General features: G+C 42.8%; 4 long non-coding RNA genes across 4 annotated transcripts; all 4 read left to right on the forward strand.

Moving 5' to 3' along the window:
* Positions 1-6,827: 6,827 nt before the first annotated feature.
* LOC120486172 (uncharacterized) lies at positions 6,828-7,321 on the forward strand. The gene is made up of 3 exons (XR_005624133.2): positions 6,828-6,971; positions 7,069-7,117; positions 7,214-7,321. It is a non-coding gene; the product is annotated as an uncharacterized LOC120486172 (long non-coding RNA).
* Positions 7,322-9,301: 1,980 nt separating this feature from the next.
* Positions 9,302-9,785, forward strand: LOC148977262 (uncharacterized). The gene is made up of 3 exons (XR_016145661.1): positions 9,302-9,435; positions 9,533-9,581; positions 9,678-9,785. It is a non-coding gene; the product is annotated as an uncharacterized LOC148977262 (long non-coding RNA).
* A 1,390-nt stretch (positions 9,786-11,175) lies between these two features.
* On the forward strand, positions 11,176-12,217 carry LOC148977263 (uncharacterized). Its single transcript, XR_016145626.1, has 3 exons — positions 11,176-11,368; positions 11,431-11,614; positions 11,742-12,217. It is a non-coding gene; the product is annotated as an uncharacterized LOC148977263 (long non-coding RNA).
* Positions 12,218-12,242: 25 nt separating this feature from the next.
* On the forward strand, positions 12,243-17,172 carry LOC148977264 (uncharacterized). The gene is made up of 3 exons (XR_016145625.1): positions 12,243-13,101; positions 13,242-13,293; positions 13,395-17,172. It is a non-coding gene; the product is annotated as an uncharacterized LOC148977264 (long non-coding RNA).
* Positions 17,173-20,611: the final 3,439 nt, after the last annotated feature.

Here is a 20,611-nt window from a genome sequence, read left to right on the forward strand (position 1 = left end):
CACATCTAACCCTTTCTGTGTCTTCTTTAAATAATCTTTTCTAGATTTTTTTTTTCCGACTAAGTTTCACTAGTCGTCTTCTAATTGATTTATCTTTAAAAAAGAAAATACATTTCTAATCCTTAAGCATGTCCATGCACACGCTATTTAGTAGGTGCTTAACTGTTCAATTACTGGCCAGAATTGAACAGTTAAAGCCCCACGCTGGGCGCCATGTTTTACGATGTGTGCTTTAATCTTAACACCTTTTAACCTTATTTATTATCCTCAGGTTAGGTCGAGTAAGTCAAATCTGCCCTAAATCATAAGCTTTCGATTGGTATTTGCGATTGTTCAGATGACTTCTCTGTGGTCAGTTTTTGCGTAGGGTTTATTAACACTGTTAGACGATTACTTGTAATTAGCATTAGTTATTTATTAATGTAAATATTCCAGAAATAAAAGTTAGGCTCAAATTTAAATTACTCATGCTCAAACTCTGGAATCTGCTCCTGTGTAAGGGAAATCATTATGGACATCAGCTATGCTAATTATTTCCCATCTGTTTTCTGCTGTTATCTCGGGACGCTTGTCCCGAGAAAAATGGCGTTCGTCAACTCCAGTTTGTCGGAGCTGCTGTACTGCACGTGGGAGTGAACGACATCAGGCTGAGGTTCTGAAGAAGTTCTACAGGAGCCTGATCGAGATGGTACACAACACATCGCCTGAAGCAACGATCATCGTGTCTGGGCCGCTTCCCACGTACAGACAAGGACAGGAAAGGTTCCGTAGATTATTTGCACACACCTAATAAATAATAAGTCAAAGTCCAAATCACAGTCTTTGTTGTCCAAACTTAATTGATATGCTTGGTGTGGAACATTATCTTGAAACTGTGTCTTCCTCATTTAGTGACGCCTGTGGAGAGACGACTCTGCCTGTGAGCTGCTGGATCGGCGGTCAGCGCTTGAAACATCACATGCCGATGCTCACAAGTCAGTGGTTAGTTGCTCTTTGACTCTGACTTGATCTACTCCATGCGTTTCTTTGCCCAGGAGTACGCGATCATCTCTGGCTTCATTCACTCTGGCACCGACACAACACCATGGATCATACTGTGGAAGACACAATCAAGGACCAGAGCAAAAACCTCTCAGTCTCTCCCGGTCTCGGAGATCTCGACCCGGAACCGCTTCTCCCCTCTTAGCGAGCCGGAACGCGACGCCACCGTGATCATGGGCATGTCCATGGTCCGTCATGTCTGTGCTACCTCAGGTAAGGCTTATCCACTTATCCACTGCGCACTCACTGCTTTCCTGGTGCTCATGTTCTTGATGTTGCTGCACAGGTTCCTGAGATCCTGAACGGTGATGAGCGCGTCAGAGCAGTTGTGCTGATCATGGGAGCGAACGACATCAGGCTGAGGTTCTGAAGGAGGACTACAGGAGCCTGATCGAGACGCTACGCAACACATCGCCTGAAGCAACGAGCCTTACACATCTAACCCTTTCTGTGTCTTCTTTAAATCTTTTCTAGATTTTTTTTTCCGACTAAGTTTCACTAGTCGTCTTCTAATTGATTTATCTTTAAAAAAGAAAATAAATTTCTAATCCTTAAGCATATCCACGCACACGCTATTTAGTAGGCGTTTAACTGTTCAATTACTGGCCAGAATTGAACAGTTAAAGCCCCACGCTGGGCACCATGTTTTACGGTGTGCGCTTTAAACTTAACACCTTTTAACCTTATTTATTATCCTCAGGTTAGGTCGAGTAAGTCAAATCTGTCCTAAATCATAAGCATTCGAATGGTATTTACAATTGTTCAGATGACTTTTCTGTGGTCAATTCTTGCTTAAGGTTTATTAACACTGCTAGACGATTACTTGTAATTAGCATTAGTTATTTATTAATGTAAATATTCCAGAAATAAAAGTTAGGCTTAAATTTAAATTCCTCATGCTCAAACTCTGGAATCTACTCCTGTGTAAGGGAAATCATTATGGACATCAGCTATGCTAATTATTTCCCATCTGTTTTCTGCTGTTATCTCGGGACGATTGTCCCGAGAAAAATGGCGTTCGTCAACTTCAGTTTGTCGGAGCTGCTGTACTGCACGTGGGAGTGAACGACATCAGGCTGAGGTTCTGAAGAAGTTCTACAGGAGCCTGATCGAGACGGTACACAACACATCGCCTGAAGCAACGATCATTGTGTCTGGGCCGCTTCCCACGTACAGACAAGGACAGGAAAGGTTCAGTAGATTATTTGCACACACCTAATAAATAATAAGTCAAAGTCCAAATCACAGTCTTTGTTGTCCAAACTTAATTGATATGCTTGGTGTGGAACATTATCTTGAAACTGTGTCTTCCTCATTTAGTGACGCCTGTGGAGAGACGACTCTGCCTGTGAGCTGCTGGATCGGCGGTCAGCGCTTGAAACATCACATGCCGATGCTCACAAGTCAGTGGTTAGTTGCTTTTTGACTCTGACTTGATCTACTCCATGCGTTTCTTTGCCCAGGAGTACGCGATCATCTCTGGCTTCATTCACTCTGGCACCGACACAACACCATGGATCATACTGTGGAAGACACGAGCCAGGACCAGAGCTAGAACCTCTCTGCCGCCCCTCTCGGTCTTGGAGATATCGACCCGGAACTGCTTCTCCCCTCTTAGCGAGCCGGAACGCGACGCCACCGTGATCATGGGCTTGTCCATGGTCCGTCATGTCTGTGCTACCTCAGGTAAGGCTTATCCACTTATCCACTGCGCACTCACTGCTTTCCTGGTGCTCATGTTCTTGATGTTGCTGCACAGGTTCCTGAGATCCTGAACGGTGATGAGCGCGTCAGAGCAGTTGTGCTGATCATGGGAGCGAACGACATCAGGCTGAGGTTCTGAAGAAGGACTACAGGAGCCTGATCGAGACGCTACGCAACACATCGCCTGAAGCAACGAGCCTTACACATCTAACCCTTTCTGTGTCTTCTTTAAATCTTTTCTAGATTTTTTTTTCCGACTAAGTTTCACTAGTCGTCTTCTAATTGATTTATCTTTAAAAAAGAAAATAAATTTCTAATCCTTAAGCATATCCATGCACACGCTATTTAGTAGGCGCTTAACTGTTCAATTACTGGCCAGAATTGAACAGTTAAAGCCCCACGCTGGGCACCATGTTTTACGGTGTGTGCTTTAATCTTAACACCTTTTAACCTTATTATTTATTATCCTCAGGTTAGGTCGAATAAGTCAAATCTGCCCTAGATCATTAGCATTCGATTGGTATTTGCAATTGTTCAGATGACTTCTCTGTGGTCAGTTCTTGCTTAAAGTTTATTAACACTGCTAGACAATTACTTGTAATTAGCATTAGTTATTTATTAATGTAAATATTCCAGAAAGAAAAGTTAGGCTTAAACTTAAATTCTTTATGCTCAAACTCTGGAATCTACTCCTGTGTAAGGGAAATCATTATGGACATCAGCTATGCTAATTATTTCCCATCTGTTTTCTGCTGTTATCTCGGGTCGCTTGTCCCAAGAAAAATGGCGTTCCTCAACTCCAGTTTGTCGGAGCTGCTGTACTGCACGTGGGAGTGAACGACATCAGGCTGAGGTTCTGAAGAAGTTCTACAGGAGCCTGATCGAGACGGTACGCAACACATCGCCTGAAGCAACGATCATCGTGTCTGGGCCGCTTCCCACGTACAGACAAGGACAGGAAAGGTTCAGTAGATTATTTGCACACACCTAATAAATAGTAAGTCAAAGTCCAAATCACAGTCTTTGTTGTCCAAACTTAATTGATATGCTTAGTGTGGAACATTATCTTGAAACTGTCTATTCCTTGTTTAGTGACTCCTTTGGACAGAATACTCGATGCCTGTGGAGAGACGACTCTGCCTGTGAGCTGCTGGATTGGCGGTCAGCGCTTGAAACATCACTCGCCGATGCTCACAAGTCAGTGGTTAGTTACTCTGACTCACTTTGTCTACTCCATCTCCATGCTTTTCTCTGCCCAGGAGGACGCGATCATCTCTGGCTTCATTCACTCCGGCACTGACACAACACCATGGATCATACAGCGGAAGACACGAGCCAGGACCAGAGCAAGAACCTCTCCGCCGCCCCTCCCGGTCTTGGAGATATCGACCCGGAACTGCTTCTCCCCTCTTTGCGAGTCGGAACGCGACGACGCCGTGGTCATCGGCACGCCAATGGTCCGTCATGTCCGCGCTAACTCGGGTAAGGATAAGGTGCGCACTCACTGCTTTCCTGGTGCTCATGTTATTGATGTTGCTGCACAGGTTCCTGAGATCCTGAACGGTGATGAGCGCGGCGGAACTGTTGTGCTGAACGTGGGTGTGAACGGCATCAGGCTGAGGTTCTGAAGGACTACAGGAGCCTGATCGAGACGGTACGCATCACATCGCCTGAAGCAACGAGCCTTGCACATCTAACCCTTTCTGGGTCTTCTTTAAATAATCTTTTCTAGATTTTTTTTTCGACTAAGTTTCACTAGTCGTCTTCTAATTGATTTATCTTTAAAAAAGAAAATAAATATCTAATCTTTAAGCACATCCACACACATGCTATTTAGCTGGCGTTTAACTGTTCAATTACTGGCCAGAATTGAACAGTTAAAGCCCCACGCTGGGCACCATGTTTTACGGTGTGTGCTTTAATCTTAACACCTTTTAACCTTATTATTTATTATCCTCAGGTTAGGTCAAATAAGTCAAATCTGCCCTAGATCATTAGCATTCGATTGGTATTTACAATTGTTCAGATGACTTCTCTGTGGTCAGTTCTCGCTTAAGGTTTATTAACACTGCTAGACGATTACTTGTAATTAGCATTATTTATTTATTAATGTAAATATTCCAGAAATAAAAGTTAGGCTCAAATTTAAATTCCTCATGCTCAAACTCTGGAATCTACTCCTGTGTAAGGGAAATCATTATGGAAATCAGCTATGCTAATTATTTCCCATCTGTTTTCCGCTGTTATCTCGGGACGCTTGTCCCGAGAAAAATGGCGTTCGTCAACTCCAGTTTGTTGGAGCTGCTGTACTGCACGTGGGAGTGAACGACATCAGGCTGAGGTTCTGAAGAAGTTCTACAGGAGCCTGATCGAGATGGTACACAACACCTGAAGCTACTATCATTGTGTCTGGGCCGCTTCCCACGTACAGACAAGGACAGGAAAGGTTCAGTAGATTATTTGCACACACCTAATAAATAGTATGTCAAAGTCCAAATCACAGTCTTTGTTGTCCAAACTTAATTGATATGCTTAGTGTGGAACATTATCTTGAAACTGTGTCTATTCCTCGTTAAGTGACTCCTGTGGAGAGACGACTCTGCCTGTGAGCTGCTGGATTGGCGGTCAGCGCTTGAAACATCACTCGCCGATGCTCACAAGTCAGTGGTTAGTTATTCTTTGACTCACTTTGTCTACTCCATCTCCATGCGTTTCTCTGCCCAGGAGGACGCGATCATCTCTGGCATCATTCACTTCGGCACCGACACAACACCATGGATCACACAGCGGAAGACACGAGCCAGAGCCAGGACCAGAGCAAGAACCTCTCCGCCGCCCCTCCCGGTCTTGGAGATCTCGACCCGGAACCGCTTCTCCCCTCTTAGTGAGCCGGAACGCGACGCCACTGTGATCATGGGCACGTCCATGGTCAGTCATGTCCGTGCTACCTCAGGTAAGGATAAGGTGCGCACTCACTGCTTTCCTGGTGCTCATGTTTTTGATGTTGCTGCACAGGTTCCCGAGATCCTGAAAGGTGATGAGCGCGTCGCAGCTGTTGTGCTGAACGTGGGAGCGAACGACATCAGGCTGAGGTTCTGAAGAAGTTCTACAGGAGCCTGATCGAGATGGTGCGCAACACATCGCCTGAAGCTACGATCATCGTGTCTGGGCTGCTTCCCCACGTACAGACAAGGACAGGAAAGGTTCAGTAGATTATTTGCACACACCTAATAAATAGTAAGTCAAAGTCCAAATCACAGTCTTTGTTGTCCAAACTTAATTGATATGCTTAGTGTGGAACATTATCTTGAAACTGTCTATTCCTTGTTTAGTGACTCCTGTGGACAGACTACTCGATGCCTGTGGAGAGACGACTCTGCCTGTGAGCTGCTGGATTGGCGGTTAGCGCTTGAAACATCACACGCCGATGCTCACAAGTCAGTGGTTGGTTACTCTTTAACTCACTTTGTCTACTCCATCTCCATGCGTTTCTCTGCCCAGGAGGACGCGATCATCTCTGGCTTCATTCACTTCGGCACCGACACAACACCATGGATCGTACAGCGGAAGACACGAGCCAAGACCAGAGCAAGAACCTCTCCGCCGCCCCTCCCGGTCTTGGAGATCTCGACCCGGAACCGCTTCTCCCCTCTTAGCGAGCCGGAACGCGACGCCACCGTGATCATGGGCACGTCCATGGTCCGTCATGTCTGTGCTACCTCAGGTAAGGATAAGGTTCGCACTCACTGCTTTCCTGGTGCTCATGTTCTTGATGTTGCTGCACAGGTTCCTGAGATCCTGAACGGTGATGAGCGTGTCGGAGCTGTTGTGCTGAACGTGGGAGCGAATCAACGAGCAAGAACCTCTCCGTCGCCCCTCCCGGTCTTGGAGATCTCGACCCGGAACCACTTCTCCCCTCTTCGCTAGTTGGAACGCGACGCCACCGTGATCATGGGCACATCCATGGTCCGTCATGTCTGTGCTACCTCAGGTAAGGATAAGGTGCGCACTCACTGCTTTCCTGGTGCTCATGTTCTTGATGTTGCTGCACAGGTTCCTGAGCTCCTGAACGGTGATGTGCGCATCGGAGCTGTTGTGCTGAACGTGGGAGCGAACGACATCAGGCTGAGGTTCTAAAGAAGGACTACAGGAGCCTGATCGAGACGCAACACATCACCTGAAGCAACGATCGTGTCTGCACTGCTTCCCACTTACAGACATGACTAGTAAGTCAAAGTCCAAATCACAGTTTTTGTTGTCCAAACTTAATTGATATGCTTAGTGTGGAAAATTATATTGAAACTTTGTCTGTTCCTTGTTTAGTGACTCCTGTGGAGAGACGACTCGATGGCTGTGAGCTGCTGGATCAGCGGTCAGCACTTGAAACATTACATGCCGATGCTCAAAAGTCAGTGGTTGGTTACTCTTTGACTCTGAGTTCATCTACTCCATGCGTTTCTCTGCCCAGGAGGACGTGATCATCTCTGGCTTCATTCACTCCGGCACCGACACAACACCATGGATCACACAGCGGAAGACACGAGCCAGTACCAGAGCTAGAACCTCTCCGCCGCCCCTCCCGGTCTTGGAGATCTCGACCCGGAACTGCTTCTCCCCTCTTGGTGAGTCGGAACGCAACGCCACCGTGATCATGGGCACGTCCATGGTCCGTCATGTCCGTGCTACCTCAGGTAAGGATAAGGTGCGCACTCGCTGCTTTCCTGGTGCTCATGTTCTTGATATTGCTGCACAGGTTCCCGAGATCCTGAACGGTGATGAGCGTGTCGCAGCTGTTGTGCTGAACGTGGGAGCGAACTACATCAGGCTGAGGTTCTAAAGAAGGACTAAAGGAGCCTGATCGAGACGGTACGCAACACATCGCCTGAAGCAACGAGCCTTGCACATCTATCCCTTTCTGGGTCTTCTTTAAATAATCTTTTCTAGATTTTTTTTTTTTGACTAAGTTTCATTAGTCGTCTTCTAATTGATTTATCTTTAAAAAAGAAAATATATTTCTAATCCTTAAGCACATCCATGCACATGCTATTTAGCTGGCGCTTAACTGTTCAATTACTGGCCAGAATTGAACAGTTAAAGCCCCCCGCTGGGTGCCATGTTTTACGGTGTGCGCTTTAAACTTAACACCTTTTAACCTTATTATTTATTATCCTCAGGTTAGGTCGAATTAGTCAAATCTGCCCTAAATCATTAGCATTCGATTGGTATTTACAATTGTTCAGATGACTTCTCTGTGGTCAGTTCTTGCTTAAGGTTTATTAACAACACTGCTAGATGATTACTTGTAATTAGCATTAGTTATTTATTAATGTAAATATTCCAGAAAGAAAAGTTAGGCTCAAACTTAAATTCTTTATGCTCAAACTCTGAAATTACTCCTGTGTAAGGGAAATCATTATGGACATCAGCTATGCTAATTATTTCCCATCTGTTTTCTGCTGTTATCTCGGGACGCTTGTCCTGAGAAAAATGGCGTTCGTCAACTTCAGTTTGTCGGAGCTGCTGTACTGCACGTGGGAGTGAACGACATCAGGCTGAGGTTCTGAAGAAGTTCTACAGGAGCCTGATGGAGACGGTATGCAACACATCGCCTGAAGCAACGATCATCGTGTCTGGGCCGCTTCCCACGTACAGACAAGGACAGGAAAGGTTCAGTAGATTATTTGCACACACCTAATAAATAGTAAGTCAAAGTCCAAATCACAGTCTTTGTTGTCCAAACGTAATTGATATGCTTAGTGTGGAACATTATATTGAAACTGTCTATTCCTTGTTTAGTGACGCCTGTGGAGAGACGACTCAACGCCTGTGGAGAGACGACTCTGCCTGTGAGCTGCTGGATCGGCGGTCAGCGCTTGAAACATCACACGCCGATGCTCACAAGTCAGTGGTTGGTTACTCTTTAACTCACTTTGTCTACTCCATCTCCATGCGTTTCTCTGCCCAGGAGGACGCGATCATCTCTGGCTTCATTCACTTCGGCACCGACACAACACCATGGATCGTACAGCGGAAGACACGAGCCAAGACCAGAGCAAGAACCTCTCCGCCGCCCCTCCCGGTCTTGGAGATCTCGACCCGGAACCGCTTCTCCCCTCTTAGCGAGCCGGAACGCGACGCCACCGTGATCATGGGCACGTCCATGGTCCGTCATGTCTGTGCTACCTCAGGTAAGGATAAGGTGCGCACTCACTGCTTTCCTGGTGCTCATGTTCTTGATGTTGCTGCACAGGTTCCTGAGATCCTGAACGGTGATGAGCGTGTCGGAGCTGTTGTGCTGAACGTGGGAGCGAATCAACGAGCAAGAACCTCTCCGTCGCCCCTCCCGGTCTTGGAGATCTCGACCCGGAACCGCTTCTCCCCTCTTCGCTAGTTGGAACGCGACGCGACCGTGATCATGGGCACGTCCATGGTCCGTCATGTCTGTGCTACCTCAGGTAAGGATAAGGTGCGCACTCACTGCTTTCCTGGTGCTCATGTTCTTGATGTTGCTGCACAGGTTCCTGAGCTCCTGAACGGTGATGTGCGCATCGGAGCTGTTGTGCTGAACGTGGGAGCGAACGACATCAGGCTGAGGTTCTAAAGAAGGACTACAGGAGCCTGATCGAGACGCAACACATCACCTGAAGCAACGATCGTGTCTGCACTGCTTCCCACTTACAGACATGACTAGTAAGTCAAAGTCCAAATCACAGTTTTTGTTGTCCAAACTTAATTGATATGCTTAGTGTGGAACATTCTATTGAAACTTTGTCTGTTCCTTGTTTAGTGACTCCTGTGGAGAGACGACTCGATGGCTGTGAGCTGCTGGATCAGCGGTCAGCACTTGAAACATTACATGCCGATGCTCAAAAGTCAGTGGTTGGTTACTCTTTGACTCTGAGTTCATCTACTCCATGCGTTTCTCTGCCCAGGAGGACGTGATCATCTCTGGCTTCATTCACTCCGGCACCGACACAACACCATGGATCACACAGCGGAAGACACGAGCCAGTACCAGAGCTAGAACCTCTCCGCCGCCCCTCCCGGTCTTGGAGATCTCGACCCGGAACTGCTTCTCCCCTCTTGGTGAGTCGGAACGCAACGCCACCGTGATCATGGGCACGTCCATGGTCCGTCATGTCCGTGCTACCTCAGGTAAGGATAAGGTGCGCACTCGCTGCTTTCCTGGTGCTCATGTTCTTGATATTGCTGCACAGGTTCCCGAGATCCTGAACGGTGATGAGCGTGTCGCAGCTGTTGTGCTGAACGTGGGAGCGAACTACATCAGGCTGAGGTTCTAAAGAAGGACTAAAGGAGCCTGATCGAGACGGTACGCAACACATCGCCTGAAGCAACGAGCCTTGCACATCTATCCCTTTCTGGGTCTTCTTTAAATAATCTTTTCTAGATTTTTTTTTTTTGACTAAGTTTCATTAGTCGTCTTCTAATTGATTTATCTTTAAAAAAGAAAATATATTTCTAATCCTTAAGCACATCCATGCACATGCTATTTAGCTGGTGCTTAACTGTTCAATTACTGGCCAGAATTGAACAGTTAAAGCCCCCCGCTGGGTGCCATGTTTTACGGTGTGCGCTTTAAACTTAACACCTTTTAACCTTATTATTTATTATCCTCAGGTTAGGTCGAATTAGTCAAATCTGCCCTAAATCATTAGCATTTGATTGGTATTTACAATTGTTCAGATGACTTCTCTGTTGTCAGTTCTTGCTTAAGGTTTATTAACAACACTGCTAGATGATTACTTGTAATTAGCATTAGTTATTTATTAATGTAAATATTCCAGAAAGAAAAGTTAGGCTCAAACTTAAATTCTTTATGCTCAAACTCTGAAATTACTCCTGTGTAAGGGAAATCATTATGGACATCAGCTATGCTAATTATTTCCCATCTGTTTTCTGCTGTTATCTCGGGACGCTTGTCCCGAGAAAAATGGCGTTCGTCAACTTCAGTTTGTCGGAGCTGCTGTACTGCACGTGGGAGTGAACGACATCAGGCTGAGGTTCTGAAGAAGTTCTACAGGAGCCTGATGGAGACGGTATGCAACACATCGCCTGAAGCAACGATCATCGTGTCTGGGCCGCTTCCCACGTACAGACAAGGACAGGAAAGGTTCAGTAGATTATTTGCATACACCTAATAAATAGTAAGTCAAAGTCCAAATCACAGTCTTTGTTGTCCAAACGTAATTGATATGCTTAGTGTGGAACATTATATTGAAACTGTCTATTCCTTGTTTAGTGACGCCTGTGGAGAGACGACTCAACGCCTGTGGAGAGACGACTCTGCCTGTGAGCTGCTGGATCGGCGGTCAGCGCTTGAAACATCACACGCCGATGTTCACAAGTCAGTGGTTAGTTGCTCTTTGACTCTGACTTCGTCTACTTCATGTGTTTCTTTGCCCAGGAGGACGCGATCATCTCTGGCTTCATTCAGTCCGGCACCGACACAACACCCTGGATCACACAGCGGAAGACGTGAGCCAGGACCAGAGCTAGAACCTCTCCGCCGCCCGGAACTGCTTCGCCACTCTTCTCGAGTCGGAACGCGACGCCACCGTGATCATGGGCACATCCATTATCCGTCATGTCCGTGCTACCTCAGGTAAGGATAAGGTGCGCACTCACTGCTTTCCTGGTGCTCATGTTCTTGATGTTGCTGCACAGGTTTCCGAGATCCTGAACGGTGATGAGCGCGTCGGATCTGTTGTGCTGAACGTGGGAGCGAACGACATCAGGCTGAGGTTCTGAAGGACTACAGGAGCCTGATCGAGATGGTACGCAACACATCGCCTGAAGCAACGATCATCGTGTCTGAACTGCTTCCCTCTTACAGACAAGGACAGGAAAGGTTCAGTAGTCTATTTGCACTAATTTAATTATTAATGTCATTGTGTAATGAACAGAAACTGCTCTTTGTAAATAATTGGAATCTGTTCTGGGAGAGACCTAGGCTCTATTATGCTTCACCTCAGCAGAATCGGAGCGGCTGTTCTGTCTGACATCTCCAAGACGTTACACACCTAATGACTAGTAAGTCAAAGTCGCTCCTTTGAAAGGAATGTTTCTCCTGGTTCCATCTCTTGGACTGATGTCTCTGTCTGTAAGGCTATCTTTTGCCATCCTAATATACGAGAATCACCCCATGTACATGGTTGTATAAAAGTCATGCTGGATTTTTCCTGGGCTTTTGCTGCCATAGCTTAGCCTCTTTGGAATAGACTTATTAGACTTTCAATCACCCTTCAACTTATTTCTTATGTGCACATCTAACCTGTTTTGGGTGTTAAACTTAGTCGAAAAAAAGATACTAATCTAGAAAAGATTATTTGTCTAGTCGTCTTCTATTTGATTCTTTTTTTTCCCAAAAAAAGAAAATACATTTTTAATACTTATGGATATCCACAGACATGCTATTTAGAAGGCACTTAACTGTTCAATTACTGGCCAGAATTGAACAGTTAAAGCCCCACGTTGTGCGCCGTGTTTTACGGTGTGTGTGCGCTTTAATTTTAACACCTTTAACATTATTATTTTTTATCCTCAGGTTAGGTCGAATAAGTCAAATCTGCCCTAAATTATAAGCGTTCGAATGGTACTTACAATTTGTTAAGATGACTTCTCTGTGGTCAGTTCTTGCTTAAGGATTATTAACGACACTGCTAAACAATTGCTTGTAATTAACATTAGTTATTTATTAATGTAAATATTCCAGAAATAAAAGTTGGGCTCAAACTTAAATTATTTACGCTCAAACTCTGGAATATCCTCCCAATATGGTTTGACGCTCTGACTCGCTGTCAAAGTTTAAAACTAGACTAAAGACTGAATCAGGTCGAATGCTTTTAATACTTTAAAACTTGAAGAGTCTGTAGGTTACTTGTATAGGTTGCATAGTATTTACAGTCATTACTTTTCCTGTGTGTATTGTGTGAATGATGGGTGGTTGGGCAGATATTGTGTTATTGCGGTAGGCGGTATGCCATACGGAACCGTTGCCAATGAAACGCATTACCGCGACAGTGGGGCTCGACAGCCTTAGTCAAACGGGTTGGCGCGTATGGTTGGGTTGTGGAGAGTTGTTTAACATCTACTCCTGTGTAATGGAAATCATTATGAACATCAGCTATGCTAATTATTTCCCATCTGTTTTCTGCCGTTATCTCGGGACGCTTGTCCCGAGAAAAATGGCGTTCGTCAGCTCCAGTTTGTATCCAGCCTCTCATGGAGACTTCAGATGTCCCAACACCTGCGATGAGAAGACTAAATGCCTATGAAGAGACGACTCAACACCTGTGAAAGATGACTCGATGCCTGTGGAGAGATGACTCAATGCTGGTGATATGTTATGCCCTTAATATAACATGATTAACTAAATGTAATTTTCCATGTACTTTCCTGTAATGCACTTTCTGTAAAGCTGCTTTGAAACAAGTATTGTGAAAGGACTATACAAACAAACTTGAATTCACTTGCAGGGCCAACAGACACAGAGCTTGCAGCGGGGGAGCTTCACTGCAAAGCAGACAGGTACGTAATCCTCTTCTTTAAGTGACAGACAGAGAACTTGCGGCTGGAGGTTTCACTGCAAAGCAGTCAGTTAAGCATTCACCACGTGTCTCTCTTCACAGTGGGCTGCCAGATAAATACACTCAATGGTCTGTGAAGTACAGCAATGTTAGCCTCTTCTTATGCAGTCAGAATGTGATGGAAAACTCCGGTAAGACGTGGACATCCAGGGGTTTAGGTTAACACTTCACACAGCAAACAGTGCATCACATCCCTTCAACTCAACAATTCAGCACTCAGTGGGAAATACTCATATATGGCCGTCGCCCTTCTTCTGAACTGGCATTCACATCAAGAGGTCCCACAGACACGAGAGGAGGATGGAAATTGATTTGGACTACTCATGATCTCTCACAAATGATCTTCTGTCCCATGGTTACCTCCTTCTCATTGAATCAGCCTGCTCTTTCTCCCAACTCACAGCACCGTGCCCGTTCGCCGGCCCCACTTCCTCTTCACCACGGCTCACACTTTCTCTGAGAGCACTTCTCCCAAAACAATGCCCCGTTTGGTCTGTACTTCCTCCTTTTATACTCCTCTAATCGCAACGTGTCCCAATCGCGAAGCTTTACTCCCCATGCACAGCTGCCAGCGACGTTTGGCTGATAACCCCATTTTTGGGGATTTTTGCGCTACCCTGGAACTAACCCGGTGTTCCTTTTTTTTGGGTCCGGCGGGAGGCAATCACGGCGAACATTAGTTCCCGCTTTGTTAGGGACAAAGTTGGATTTTGTCACCCTGTGACATGTACTTTTTCAAAATCTACAATTTTATATTTGTGCATTTTCCTATCGTTTGCATTTATTTTATTTCATTGCTTTTTTTTTTCTAAACCAATTGTTTTTCTAAGCCCGTTGTTTTTTGTTTATGATTAAATGTCTTCCATCTTTCATTTATGCTATTTTAATTGTTAGTAATTATGCTGTTCTATGTTCCTGTCCAATTGACTATTTTATGCTGATGGGGTTTGACTTGTGTGGATCCTGACTTGTGTTTGACTTGTGTGGATCTTGACTTGTTTGACTTGTGTTGATCTTTACTTGTGTTTGACTTGTGTGGATCCTGACTTGTGTTTGACTTGTGTGGATCCTGACTTGTGTTTGACTTGAGTGGATCTTGACTTGTTTCACTTGTGTGGGTCTTGACTTGTGTTTGACTTGTGTGTCTTGACTTGTGTTTGACTTGTGTGTCTTGACTTGTGTTTGACTTGTGTGGATCTTGACTTGTGTGGATCTTGACTTGTGGATCCTGACTTGTGTTTGACTTGTGTGGATCCTGACTTGTGTTTGACTTGTGTGGATCCTGACTTGTGTTTGACTTGTGTTGATCTTGACTTGTGTGGGTCTTGAGTTGTGTTTGACTTGAGTGGATCGTGACTTGTTTGACTTGTGTTGATCTTGACTTGTGTGGATCCTGACTTGTGTTGATCTTGACTTGTGGGTCTTGACTTGTGTTTGACTTGAGTGGATCTTCACTTGTGTTGACTTGTGTTGATCTTGACTTGTGTTTGACTTGTGTGGATCCTGACTTGCGTTTGACTTGTGTGGATCCTGACTTGTGTTGACTTGTGTGGATCTTGACTTGTGGATCCTGACTTGTGTTTGACTTGTGTTGATCTTGACTTGTGTGGGTCTTGAGTTGTGTTTGACTTGAGTGGATCTTGACTTGTTTGACTTGTGTTGATCTTGACTTGTGGGTCTTGACTTGTGTTTGACTTGAGTGGATCTTCACTTGTGTTGACTTGTGTTGATCTTGACTTGTGTTTGACTTGAGTGGATCTTGACTTGTTTGACTTGTGTGGGTCTTGACTTTTGTAAATCCTGACTTGTGTTTGACTTGTGTGGATCCTGACTTGTGTTTGAATTGTGTTGATCTTGACTTGTGTGGGTCTTGACTTGTGGGTCTTGACTTGTGTTTGACTTGTGTGGGTCTTGACTTGTGTTTGACTTGTGTGGGTCTTGACTTTTGTGGATAATGCCTTCTATTGTCTCTGTAGCACAGGAGCATTTTTTAAAAAAAGAGAATTTATTAATGTCATGAAATTGATTTGACACCATTTGCTTTTGTATTCATGGCTTGGACACTTATACCATTTTTAAGCCCCTTTCCCCCTTCTTAATACTCATTTTGTGTTATGACCATTTTTATGTCTGGTCTATTTGCACTGATGATATTGTGCTTTTGGTTTGCTATTCTTTGCATTTATTTAATCTTTTAATACTTCCATACCTCTGTTACCTTTCCCTTTAAACTGCTTGTAAATATGCTCTTGTCCTATTTGTTTTAGTCAATTTTAGTTGTATAGTGCTTCTCAAAATAGTTTAAAAGTCTCTTTATGCCACTTAATTTTAGCCTTTGTGTTCCTTTTCATCATTTATATTGATTTGTTCTAGTATCCTGTTCGAATCCCTCATTTAAGTTTGATTGTCAAATGATGGCCTTTGTTCATTATTTCTTGTGGGTTTTTTTTATATTGTCTTTAAAATTTTGTATTTTTACACTTTTGTAAAAAGTCCCTATTTTTTTCCCCCATTGCTTCACGCTCATTTTTTCCCTTTTGTAGAAATGTTTTGTATTTATGCTGTTGATTGAATGTATTACATTTACAAATGTAAGGGAATACAACAGGCAATCATTTTCTTCTATACATAAATGGTTTGAAACTAACAAAAAAATGCATTAACTGTACGGTCATTTTAATGCATTGTAGTTTTAGGTTAATTAAATTAAATTATTAAATATCTCCAACTTCTTAAATGTTACTGTTCAGAGAGAGACTGTGGGCTTTCTGAGAAGGAACATGGCATTCTTGTATGTACAGTCACTGCAAATCTTCACTACATTAATGCCTTTTATTATTTATACTTTTATAAATCTGTACAAGTAATTTGCTTTATACAACACAGTCCTGAAACTGCTGCTGTTGTATTTATGCCTTAACCTCATGTATTTAAGATTTTTTTTTATTGTCACAATGGCACTTTTTGTATAGGTGCATTTTTCCCATCTTTTGTATTAATTTCATTCCTTTTTCTTGTCTTTCCATTTTTTTTCCTAAGCCTATTTTTTTGTTTGATTTAATGTCTTCCATCTTTTATTAATGCTCCTTGTCTTAGTCAATGGGACAGGGACATTGAACGCTTTTAGAAAAATGGGAATGGGCATAAAAAGGCTTTACCCTGTTCTATTTTGTATTGAAAGGAACTGCGTCAAATGGTTTGTCTGTACTTTTTGCATAATTATGCACTTGTTTTTATTCTCTTACTGTCTTTTGTATGTTTGCATTAGTGGCTGTCTTATGCCAATTTTCTGCTTTGGTTCATCTGTTGTTGTGATCACTTGTATTTCATGCGCGATTTCATTCAGCCTGTTTGAATTTTGTTCTTCCCCTGATGGTATGGCTATCGGGTTCATGGGGTACTTAGTTCTCCACATTAACAGAAGTTAATGAAAATTAATTTTCTTTTTAAGTGTTCAACCGTTGGAATTGGGTGGGTGGGACTTGTAAAGACAAGAGACTCGTCAAAGGACTTGTGGATCTTGACTTGTGTTAGACTGACTTGTCCAGGGTTGATTTCAACCCTTCACCTCATCAATCAACTGCAGGTGCAAATCAAAGTTACTTGAGCTACAATATATAGGGGTGTATCCCACTCACAAAGACAATTTCTTTTTTCAGTTTTTTTTTGTTTTTATTTATATTGTACTAAATGTAATTTTTGTATTTATGGTTTCGCCTCTTGTTCCATTTAAGATCAATTTTGTCCTTTTATTATCCCTTTCTATTTTATGACCCTTTTGTCTTAAATAACATAAACAATAAAATTAAAAACCTAAATATACCATAAATGCATTTTTTAAATTATATATCTTTCACTGGTTTTTAACATTTTCTGTCTGCTTTTTATGTTATTGTTTGCCTTTCTTATATGCTATTGTTTTCCTTTCTTATATTGTAAAGCTTTGTATTGAAGTTGTAAACTTACTTTTTTGTATTTTGTTGCACTTGATTTTGTTTTAATTTCTTTGTTTTTTTTTGTTTGTTTTTTTACTTGGGTTAACAAAAGGCTTTAAACAGAACATGGAAACAAATATGGACCATAAACCGTGTTTCTACTCTTTTATGACTTTACTTGTGCCCATATTGTGTAATTTGGAATCGTTTGGAATTTAATTTTGGAATAATTTTGTGAATCGTAACTTTTTTTGCATTTTCAAAATTGCTTCAAGTTTTTGTGAGGTTTATAATCTGTTTTGGTTTATTTTGTGTTCCCATTAAACAGCTGGAGGGACTGGCCAACACAGGATAGGCAATCCAGTCTGATGTCCTTCACACTCAGCCTCTCATTGATGCTGCTCCTCCCCCCCCTGCTCTACCTGTGTCATCTAGTTAATGTGGCCTGTGTTTGTTGGCTACTTTCAGCTCTTTGGTTCATCCTTCATTTACCCTTTACACATTGAGTCCACCTTTGTGCCAAGCCCCAGACTTGTGGCGGAGCTGGTAATCTGAGGCCCAAGACAGGTCGACAGAGTGAAAGTTAGGTTGATGCTCTATCAGGTCCTCCATGGGCAGTTATTGCCCTGCAGTGCAGTGGTCTTGTCTCTGCCCAGGTCCCCATCTCTAATGGCTCCATCTGAGTTGGTTGTCCACCGAGTTGTAACTGGCACATTCACCAAAGGTCCCCCCTATCCTTTTATTGACTGTGTTTTGGCTCTACAGCCCATCCCTAAAGCAGCTTTGTCCACTTGACTTATTTTTGCTACTTTGTATTGTTTAACCTTGTTTTTTGTATTTCAGCACATTTTAGGTTTTTTATTTTAGGATTTTTTTATGCCCTCTATATTTCAATCAGTCTGTCTTTTTTCCTTTTGTACAGTATTTTATGTACTAACTTCTATTTAAACTTTGTTCTGTGCCCTTAATGGTCTTGTCTAAGCTATTCTAAGACAGAACAAAATAAAGTTGTGAAGCATAAAAGCTGCATGTCTCAGATTCTTCTTCTTATTGCCCTTTAGTGTTTGTATTTCTGCTGTTTGCCTTTTATGCCTCTGCCAGTTAAGTCCCTTTTTTGTGCCCTGTTGTAGTGATGGTTTTTACATCACCTGTTCCTTGTGGTGTTAGATTAAATTTGTAATACCCTTTATGCCTTAATGCTCCTTAAATTTTGTCTCTGCACTTATGTCCTTCTCATGGTCTCAATGGCACTTTTTGTATTTGTGCGTTTTTCCCATCTTTTGTATTTTGATCTCTTGCCTTTGCATTTGAACCCTCAATGCTCTTGTCTTTGCATTTTCCCTTAGCCTATTTTAGTTTTATTGGCTTTTTATGATGAATGTTTTCTATATATCTTTAATTTATGCTCCTTGCCTTGTAAGCCATTGTGCTGTTTTATGGCCCAGTCCCATTGACCATTTTTATGCCCGTTCCTATTTTTCTGGAACAGTTGTATTTTGTATTTAAATGTACTTTATAAAAGGTTTGCCTTTACTGTTTGTGTGTTTTGTAAATGTATGTGCCTGTTTATATTCTGACTGCCTTCTGTATGTTAGCATTAGTGGCTGTCTTACTACACCATTTTTCTGCTTTGATTCATCTCTATGTTCTTGTGCTGATTTTTATTTGTGCCTGATGCTGCTATTTCATTCAGCCTGTTTGAATTTTGTTCCCCCCGATGGGATGGTTGAGTTTTCTGGGTACTTGATTCATTTTCATGAACTTCTGGAAAACTGGAGATCTTTCTTTTCAAGTGTTCAGCTGCTGGACTTGGGTGGGTGGGACTTGTGTTAGACTCATGAGGTGCAGGGTGAAAAATCAACCTTGGACAAGACCCACCCACTGAAGTACATCAACTGCAGGTGCAAATCAAAGTCACTTAAGCTACAATATATAGGGATGCCTCCCACGCAATATATAGGGATGCCTCCCGTGCAGACACTTTTTTTTTCTTAAGTGTTTTAGTTACATTGTACTAATCTTGTATTTATCTTAATTAAAAAAGGGACAGACAAACTATGGTTTCTCCTCTTGTTCCATTTGAATTTCTATTTTATGACCCTTTTGTCTGTCTTTGCATTTATTTTATATTTAGATCTTTATTTTAAAGCATTGTTTTTATTGTTAATAAATACCTTTTAACTTGTTTCTTACATTATCTGTTACCTTTTATGCCATTGTTTGCCCCCTTCTTATATTGTAAAGCTTTGTATGAAAGTTGTAAACTTGTCTTGTATTTTGTTACACTTTGTGTTGTTTTTCATTTTAGTTTTTAAACATTTTCAAAATGACTGTAAAGTACTTGTCGGGTTATAATCTTTTTTTTTTTTATAACCCATTATCCTGTGTTGGCCGGTCCCTCCAGCTGTTTAAACAGTCCAGTCTGATGTCCTTCTCACTCAGCATGAAGCCTCTCATTGATGCTCCTCCCGCCTCCTCTACCCATGTCATCTATTTAATGGGGCCTGTGTCCGCTGGCTCCTTGCAGCCTTTTGGCTCATCCTTCATTGCACCTTGGGTCAACCTTTGTATTCCAGATTACCAGCTCCGCCTAGGTGTTGATCCTCTGTCTTTGTGCCAAGCCCCGGACTTAACTTTCACTCTGTCGACCTATCTGTTCCACCATGGGCAGTTATCCCTCAAGCTGTATCGGGGGTCTTGCCTTATTCCTTCAACCTCTGTGGTTCTGCCTCTGCCCTGCAGTGCAGTGGTTTGTCTTGGGTCTTCAGCTCTGCCTAAATCCTCATCTCTAATGGCTCCATCTCATTTTGTTGTCCCCCGGGTTCTGCTTGGTCCATTTACCAAAGGTCCACCTATCCTTTTATTGACTGTGCTACGGCCCTACATCCTGGTGACCTTGTTGGGGCTTCCTGCCATGTTCTGCCTCCCTATTCCCTCCATTATCTCCTCTGTGGTGGTTCCCTCTGTCAGCACCTCCCTTGGTCACAGCTCTCTCAAGCTCCATATCAAAATGTCAATCATCCTCTGTCTCTTATTTAATACTGTTTCAATTTCTTTTGATTTCTTCTAGTACTGTTGTATATTTCTGTTTCCTTTGTATAATTCTATTTCCTTTGTAAGTTTAGTTGTAACTAAATGCTCCTTTTTATTTTTATGCTGTTGATTGACTTAATGTGTTTATTTTATATTTTATTTTGTATTTATGCTTTTGATTTTGATTTGACTTTTAATGTTTTTTTTTATTTTGGTGGGAAAGTTACTTTTTGAAAAGTTACTTTTTGAAAAGTTACTTTTTGAAAAGTTACTTTTTGGAAAGTTACTTTT

The sequence above is a fragment of the Pimephales promelas genome, chromosome 11, assembly GCF_988280905.1.
Source record: "Pimephales promelas chromosome 11, fPimPro1.hap1.1, whole genome shotgun sequence".
Lineage (NCBI taxonomy): Eukaryota > Metazoa > Chordata > Actinopteri > Cypriniformes > Leuciscidae > Pimephales > Pimephales promelas.